The sequence below is a fragment of the Triticum aestivum genome, chromosome 6A, assembly GCF_018294505.1.
Source record: "Triticum aestivum cultivar Chinese Spring chromosome 6A, IWGSC CS RefSeq v2.1, whole genome shotgun sequence".
Classification (NCBI taxonomy): Eukaryota; Viridiplantae; Streptophyta; class Magnoliopsida; order Poales; family Poaceae; genus Triticum; species Triticum aestivum.
This window is the reverse complement of record NC_057809.1, coordinates 20,472,760-20,481,877: the sequence shown is the minus strand read 5'-3', so window position 1 is coordinate 20,481,877 and position 9,118 is coordinate 20,472,760. Positions and strand designations below refer to the sequence as shown.

The following is a 9,118-nucleotide window of genomic DNA, read 5'->3' as shown; positions in this document are numbered from 1 at the left end:
GTGACCCCGTATGTCGATGAACACAAGAACAGTCTGTGCTCCAAACACCCGGAGCAGTGTGACGAATGGATTACATGTGAACACATCATGACTTTCAGCAGTTGGTTGGAAACACGTCTCAGAGGTGAGAACACTGTTTGTGATGAGCTATACTCGTTGTCCAGGGGACCATCTTCGACTGTATTGACTTACAAATGATACGAGATAAATGGGAATACATTTTACACGATCGCCCAAGATCAAAAGAGCATGAACCAAAACAGCGGTGTCCGCTTTGATGCAGCAACCGAGAGGGGAAATGGCACATATTATTGTTACATAGTGGACATATGGGAACTTGACTACAGACATGATTTTAAGGTCCCTTTGTTTAAGTGCAAATGGGTTAATCTGTCAGGAGGCGGGGTACAGGTAGACCCATAGTACGGAATGACAACAGTGGATCTGAACAATCTTGGGTACACTGACGAACCGTTCGTCCTATCCAATGATGTGGCACAGGTTATCTATGTGAAGGACATGTCTACCAAACCGAGAAAAAGAAAAGATAAGAAAGCGAATACATCATACGATGAGCCAAAGCGCCACATAGTTCTTTCAGGAAAAAGGGACATTGTGGGAGTGGAGGGCAAGACAGACATGTCCGAAGATTATGAAAAGTTTCATGAAATTCCCCTCTTCAAAGTCAAGGCTGACCCAAGCATCCTGATAAACGATGAAGATTATCCATGGTTACGGCGCAATAAGCAAAGCACACAAGCGAAGAAAAAGTGAAGACTTTATCTCCACAACTATTATGATGATACCATGCCAACTTTAAACCTTTTTCTAGTTCATTTGAAATGCATGTTGTAACAGACGAGTTTTCGTATGAAACCCTGATATCTCGAAACAGATTGTCCGTTTTGTTGAAATGCTTTAAATGTTTTGTTGAAATTCTTTGAATGTTGCATTTTATAAACCTCTAGTATTATTGAAACTAAAATTATATAGAATTTATGCAACTAAAATTATCACAGTATTTTCTGTTCAAAACATTAAAAGTAAAAAAGAATTTTATTGATGATGTGGCTTATAGCTCAATGGTGCATTTTAAACACACAAAAAGTCAGGAGTTCACAGAATTTTCATAAAGAACCTTTTTGTTACAAACTTTAATAGCAAAAAGAATTATCATAAAATAAATTAAATAAGTAATTAGAAACAAAATGTTTGTATGCGTAGTTAATTTAGTTATGGCCGCTGCCGCTGCCGCCACGCCGCCGCGCCCCCTATATATTATGTGTAGTTTAGATGTTGTAATTTAGTTGTATTAATTTGGATGTGTAGTTAATTTAGTTGTTGTAATTTAGTTGTATTAATTTATATGTGTAGTTTAGATTTTTTTGGTGATATTATTGTCGAATATGCAAATATTTGTATGTTCATATGCAAAGAATATGTCAATTTTTTCATAGAATTTTTATATTTTTTCTGTTGTAGTTTTGTTCATAAAATTTTTATGATTTTTTTGTTCATAGAATTTTCTTTGTCAATTTATGTATATGTTCATATTGTGTATGTATAGGAAAATTGTGTATGATCAAAGTCATTTATGTATATGTTCATATTTAGAAGAAAAAGAAGGAGAGAAAAAAGGAAAATAAGAAGAGGAAGAAGGAGAAGAAGAAGAAGAATAAGAAGAAAATGAGAGAAAGAAGAGGAGAAATAAATAAGAAGATAAAAAAGAAGAAAAAAAGAGGAGAAGAAGAAGGAATAGAGGAGAAGAAGAATGAATAAAGCCTTTCTTCTTCTCTACTTTTTTTCTTCTTCTTCCTCTTCTTATTTTTTTATCGGGTATGTCGTTGTCGATATACCCCCCCTTCCCCAATAACTTTTAGTAAGTACTACTTAGAAAGTGTTTAATATAATTAGTTAGAAAAATAATAGAACTAGTTAAACTAGTTTATTTTTAGTAAGTACTACTTTATTCTATTTATAGTAAGTGCTTAGTAGTTGAACTACTTGATTTAATAAAACTAGTTTATTTTACTATAGAAGTAGTTTATTTTTACCAAGAAAATTAATAGAACTAGTTTATTTTTTAGTTAAAGCAATTATTCCCACATCGACGTCGACGATGCCTATCCCGCATCCTCGTCGTCGACTCGGCGGAGGAGGCCGGCTTGTTCAGAGGGGCCATGTCCGAGACTGGGCTCCGCCGGGATAGTTTTGGGATGGTGCTACCTTCCGGGGGACGTAGGTTGGTGAGGAGCCAGCCCGTCGTTGACCCGATCCTTGTTTGGTGGCGGTCGCGTGGGCCAGTGACGGTGCTGAGGCTTCCGGACACTGCGGAGGTGGTACGTCACCGTGTCAGCGAGGAGGACAAGCACATCCGTCGCTACATGGTTGCGTTGGAGGGTAGGTTCGACAATACCTGACAGGTTCTTCAGGGATCTCACTGGAGCGATCCTGTGATGGTTCCTTCTCTTTGGGTGTCCACCGCCCGTGCCGATACTCGTCGGGCGCTACGGTTCTAGCTGTACTAGCGATGTTATATGTATGATAGTATTCGAGGTGTATTAGTGATAATATTCGATGATGTAGTTTTGATTATAATTGAATGCATCCTAATTTGAATACTACTTTATTTTGCGATTTGATTTTGCTTATTGAATGCTCAAATTGGAAAACTACTCCTACTTTGAATGCTAAAATTGGAGAGCACTATGCAAGGCCTATGCATATGATTAGTTGATAGCTTATAGGGTTTTTGTTTTCGCAGAAATCTAGGAGCCCCCCTCCATCATCCCCGCAAGCGTCCCCGTCACCGACCCCCTCCGACCTCGATGTGAGACCAGCCAAATCATTTTTTAGAAAGATAATTAAACGATATTTCGGGTTGACTTTAAGCCTGTCGAGTCTCCACCATATATGAGAGAACGAAGAAGCCCGACTGTTGTCGTGGGGGTCGTTTCTCCTTCTTCTCCAGGTGCTAGACCTTTGTTATGCACTAGGGGAAGAAGGAGTAACGACCATCACCGACGGGCGCAAATGTCCGAGAGGAATCAGTGAGGGAGAGTTCCACCATATATATATATATATATGAGAGGACGAAGAATCCCGACTGTTGTCGTGGGGGTCGTTTCTCCTTCTTCTCCGGGTGCTAGACCTTTGTTATGCACTAGGGGAAGAAGGAGTAATGACCATCACTGACAGTCGCAAATGTCAGAGAGGAATCAGTGAGAAAGAGTTCCACCAGTAAAAAATGGGAAGCACTTTGCAAGATGTATGGTTTTGATGAGGGTATGCTTGCTGTCACCATGGATCTTGGTGATCCTGAAATCGAGCAAGACAATATGGACATTTGGGTCCTTGTTGACACGCCTCCAATTCTACCACTATGTGAGTTTCTCAAACATTGTTATTAGCTAATTTATATTGTTTATTTTAAAATAGTTGACAGCTTATTTTCATTCTTCAAAGAATGTGCGGGAGATGGTAGACAAAACCCACTACACCGATGGCTCCGAATTAACTTACAAGAAGAAAAATCATCTGGTCGGATTTTGTACTGATATTGAGAATTACAATATGTACAATCAAACTCCTCAACATTATGGTCAATACGTGCCACTAGTGCATGTGTTGAACTACGGTAACTACCGTGGAGATACCCTGGTAAGATTTTTTACTATTACAACATCCGTGCATCTTTTGCATACTTCTAAAACTAGTACATCATTGCTAACTATGAACTTATTACTATGTTTTTTCAGCAGATAATCCTAGAGAATTGTGTGCCTCATTTGATATATCAGAAAGGTAGCCTTAATGTTTTGAACATACAGCCAGGTCATCCTACGAATCTCATCTGTCCGTACTAGATTTCTAAAAGGAATGGAGACATGCAAATCAAAGGATGGAAAAAATGTATGGACAGACGTAAGGAGGTTTTTGGAAGCAAAAGGAAGCGAAGCGTAAGAATTGGAGACAGGATGATCTCCATTCTCCAAAATGGAGAGTCAGGGTCTATATTGTTTTATGCTATTTTACCTTAAAGAGGGTATTTAGGTCCTACCTAATACTGATGATCATGTGCTAAGAACAATCAAGTATGGTTGGTTCGATGACTATGAGGATGATGATCGTATGGCTTGTTATTAATAACGAGTAGAAGTTGTATGATGATGATTAGTAGACTTGTTATTATATATGATGATGCATGATGCGAGCATGAAGAGTTATTATATATCAGCGGGTGAAATAAACATGGATTGGATTGAAGTGAAGGCAACATGCATGTGGTGCATGTCGAAAGTAGTATAATCCAAACTTGATCAAGTTTAGTATTACTTTCGACATGCATCACATGTTGCCTCACTTTAATCTAAATCATGTTTAGGCATAGCAGTAGCAGTAGCATGGAGATAAGAGATGACATAGCTCTATTAATTAGCTACCTATACCAACCTAAATTAACCCCAAAACCCATAAACCATCCTCCTTTCAAAAAAAAAAACTAGCCCCTGAAATGCTGACATGTGGAAGCTTATTGATCCCGGTTGGTGCTACCAACCGGAACCAAAGACCCTCGTGCCTGGGCTCGCCGAAGTGGTCACGTGAAGACCCATCTGTCCCGGTTAGTATAAGAACCGAGACTAAAGGCCTAGGGCATTAGTAACGACCCTTTAGTCCCGGTTCCCCAACCGGAATAGATGGACCTTATGAACCAGGACAAAAGGCCCTTTTTCTATTAGTGTGACAAATCCGGACAGCTGTTACCAGTGCAAGCGCAAACTAGTGGCCATCATTGGTAAGCAGACAACCATTGCGGATTTGCGGCCGGAGAGTTACCGCCGTTGTTGCAAACCCAAGCAGGGGCGGTTGCTGGAGGATACTCTCTCAGCTACATCAGCGACATATATTTTGGTACAAAGGGAGTGGATGACATCTTAATTATTATGCTTTTCCCATTTCTATTTCTTTAGTTCATGTGTCCAAACGGGACACGAAGCTTGCAACATAAATTAAAAGGGGAACCCTCGAACTCAATTATTTGATAATTCGACGCACGTCGACCACCTTCCCAGCGGGACGTGTGTCCTATGGGATCCCATGCCCACCGCTAACCACTTCAAGCCTTATCCCCTAGCGAAGCACCGTCCACTCATTTATCCTATCATGGCCTTCTTGTTTCTCTGGAAAATCTCCGGTCGAGCGTTGCTGCGCCCGCCACGGCTGCTAAAAACAATCGTTGTCCAAGGAGAGATAAGGCTCCGCCACCCCCGCTGTTATGGTTGCAACCCACAACAACATGTTTATTGCAAGTAGGGACAAATCTCGGCGCCGATGCAATGGCAATGGACATGACTTCGAGGCAGGGCGGCACTCCTACAACAAGTATGGCAAGGCGATGATCGGCAGTCGGGACTCATCTTGAGCATCTACGATGTTGTGCTGGACGCCGGAATTGGCAACACATACAATGGATCGGGCCGCGGACTCGCCGGATGTGCCTTCGCAACATTGAACATTGGTTGTGCAGCAACGGGGTTTGCAACATGGGTCGTGTTGCGACGGAGTTTGCAAAATGGATCATGTTGCAACATGGGATGGGTCGGGGAGGGGGACGAACGCACGGTGGTAATCACACGCAATGGCCGGTTCGCCATCCGGCTAGTCTTTGCCCCAGTTGGCCAAAGCGTTGCGCATGCAAATTAAAATCGACGTTAGCCTACTACTCTAGCTTTTGTTATTTGCAAAGGAAGTGTCAATAAAGGTGCATGTTCTACGAATTAGTAATTTAGACTAGTACTAAGACGCATATGAGACTATTTTGTAGAGTTATTTTTCATTAGAAGACGCTATATGATGATAACATATTATATTACTCAATTTCTCACTCTCGTCTTACTTGCCACATCATCTGTTTCGCATATGTGGCATTCCTATTATTGTCTTATTACTCTTACTATGAGTAGTCTTAGTCAGCCGATCCTTTGACCGAACGGCAGCATCGCTAGCATGCCATGCAACTTGGTGGGCCCTGTGTACCACTATATCTTCCCCACCTTATTTTCGCCCCAACGGTTCACATCCATTTGTTTTTCCTCAGCCTCCTCTCTTCTATCTTTGTCCATCACCCAACAACCACCATGGCATGTGCCTCGCCTGAGCGCCCCTCCTCTTTTGTATTTCTCTCTTGTGCCTACGCCATGGGCTTCTTCCTCCAGTAAGACGCCACGGGATGCGCTTCCCCAAAGCTAAGGGCCGTCGCCTGAATTTTACCACCGCTGCCACATTTTCGGTCAAAGGAGGCCAGCTACCGCTGTAAAAATGTTGTTGCCAGCGGAGTGGCGCATCTGCTGACAATGCTCGAAGGCGTCACTGTGTTGCAACGGGACGCTTTTGAACACGACATTTTGCAACATCCGAGCAGTTGTGGGAGGTGCTAGTGATGCGAGCTTGTCGGCAATGTTTCCGTGGGCACTGATATTGCGTGGGGGTGACGACTGAGCGGAATGTGGGTCATGTTGTAAGTCCAACATGGCTCATGTTGCAAAGCACTTGCCGTGCAAGTCTTTGAGCACAACATGACCCATATTGCAACCTTGAGCGCAAGATGCTCCATGTTGCAAACCTTGTGGATGCGCGGTGTATCCAACGGCTCGCGACCTGGCTGATCCTTTTAAAGATCAGCGTTGATGAATACATGAACCGTACATGTGACAACTGGCATGGTCTGGCACGGCTAAGAAGAGCGGACAAGGCCGAGCACCACTGTTGACAGAGTTGCAGATTTACTGGATCCACAGATTGGTAGATGGAATGAACAATTGGTTTATGACACGTTCATTGCAACTGATGCACAGGCAATACTTAATATTCCTTTAAGCATGAACAGTGGTGTGGACTCCCTCGCTTGGGCGTTTGAGCGATCAGGCTTATACACTGCTAAATCGATGTACCGTATTCTTATGACTCGGAAAGAGAGTGCAGCTCTCGAGGAAGGAACGACTAGTGAAACTTCAAATGAAGAAAAACAGATATGGAAGGCTTTGTGGAAGCTCAATGTTGTTCCTAAAGTGCGTGTTTTCTGGTGGAGGGTTCTCCGCGGAATCCTTCCTGACGAGACCACGCTCAAATGGCGACATATAGCAGAAGTTGATGGATGCAAAATCTTTCATACAATGGGAGAAGATCTAAAACATGCGTTGATTCATTGCGTGAACGCTGCTGGTTTCTGGGATGCAGCGAGGGCATGGTTCCAGATTACTCTTCCACGTCTACACCCTGCCAGTTGGGCGAGGGATATCTTATGTGATCAGCGGATCATGGACAAAGATCGACCCATCATTATTACCATCATGTGGAACATTTGGCATTCTAGGAATCGGGTGAAGCATGATGGCGCAGCTCTTGATCCGGTGACTACAGCAAGACATACGAGAGAAGTGATAGCAATCCTTGAGCTACCAAGGAAGGAGCCGGTGGTATTGCCGGGGCACGGGTGGCGACCGCTGGAACAAGGCATCATCAAGATCTCAACTGACGGGGCACTAAACTTTGAAGAAGGCGAGGAGGAGGTGGAGGTGTTGCTCGCACAAATACTTCTCTGCTCGCGGCATGGTGCAAACCTCATCCAGGCATTTCGGACCCTTTCATCATGGAAGCTATTGCTATGCATGAAGGTGTCAAGTTTGCCAAACTGAGGGGTTTTACGCATGTGATAATGTAAACTGATTGTCTAGAGGTGGTGTCACTCTGGAACACTCGCCACAATACATGTTCAATTGTGGCTTCTATTTTAGATGAAATTGGAGAGCTAGCTAGGGATTTTACCCTTTTTGAGATTCAACATGTAATGAGGACAGCAAACATCCCAGCTCATCTCTGTGCTAAGCATGCCTGCACTTTGAATGTGACTGAGTGTTGGCTCAATGATACTCCAAGCTTCCTAGTGACCAGTCTGTTGGCTGACTGTCCTAGGACTGCTTTTTATGAATAAAGCTCTCTAAATTGCCAGCCAAAAAAAAGAGCGGACGAGGCCGAGCCGATCTCAGGAGTTGAGCGAGTGTATCCCAAGTTCCATAGACTGAAAGTAGAAATACCAGAACATGTTATGATTATGAGACATTTCCATTTACCTGGAAGCAAGAAAGAAATTTCTGTATACACAAGAGTGGGGCTTGAGGGCATTTACACAACTTCTTACGAATCGAAAGCCTCGGAAAACGGCAACCGAATCTACACAAAAGAAAGAAAAAGAAAACGAAATCCAGCCACAGCAACCTCCTTCTATGTCCTCCACTCTCAACGCCATGGCGGTAACGGGAGAAATGAAGTCAGAGCTGCTTGAGGCCGAAGCGCATGAGGAAGAAGCAGAGCCTGCCCACCAACACCACGGACTCCACCAGCCACATGACGTGGTACACCACATGGTCCCACAGCACGGCCATCACGTTCATGCGCCGCCGCCACCTCATAAGCGCCGACAGGGAGGCCCTCGCCTGGGACTTGGAATGCGCCGGTGGAGCACCGCCACCGCCAGCACCATTCCCGCTCCCGTGCTCACGGCCGCATTCCTAGGCGTTGGCGCCGGCGCCGGCGCCCCGCTGGCGGCACTGCCGCAGCTCTCCGACGCTGCCTCCTTCCGCAGTATCAGTTCCGACGCCCCGCTGTTCCTGCTCTGTTGCCTGGCCCCCGGCTTCCTCGGCATGGTACGCTTCCGTATCCACTCGGCCACCTTTCCGCGCGCCATCAAATCTTGTCAATCCAAGTTGATCGAACGATCTCGACACGATCGGGTCAGTTGCTTCTTGTTCTTGTTGCTTGTTTGCTAGCTACAGCTCTGCACGTCCAACTCCTCCTGACCGAGCTTTATAACTTGGTGACTATAACGGAAAATGATTCTTTGTCAGACGTACGAATGCCTCTGCTTGATTCCTGGGAAGATTCCGACCTGAAGCGATGGCTCAAAATGCTGACGTTGTGATAGATGGCTTGGAAAGTGGATCGGAGAAGTTTGGATTAACTAATTATTAAGATGTCACGTTAGTTACTTAGTAGGAGTAGTTAGTCAAGCTCATCATTCTTGCTTGATAGTGTATTATGCCGCCGTGGTGCTCAAGACAAA

At 44.1% G+C, this 9,118-nt stretch overlaps 1 pseudogene; it reads right to left on the bottom strand.

The window, feature by feature from the left end:
* Positions 1–8,327: 8,327 nt before the first annotated feature.
* On the bottom strand, positions 8,328–8,743 carry LOC123131500 (uncharacterized; annotated as a pseudogene).
* Positions 8,744–9,118: the final 375 nt, after the last annotated feature.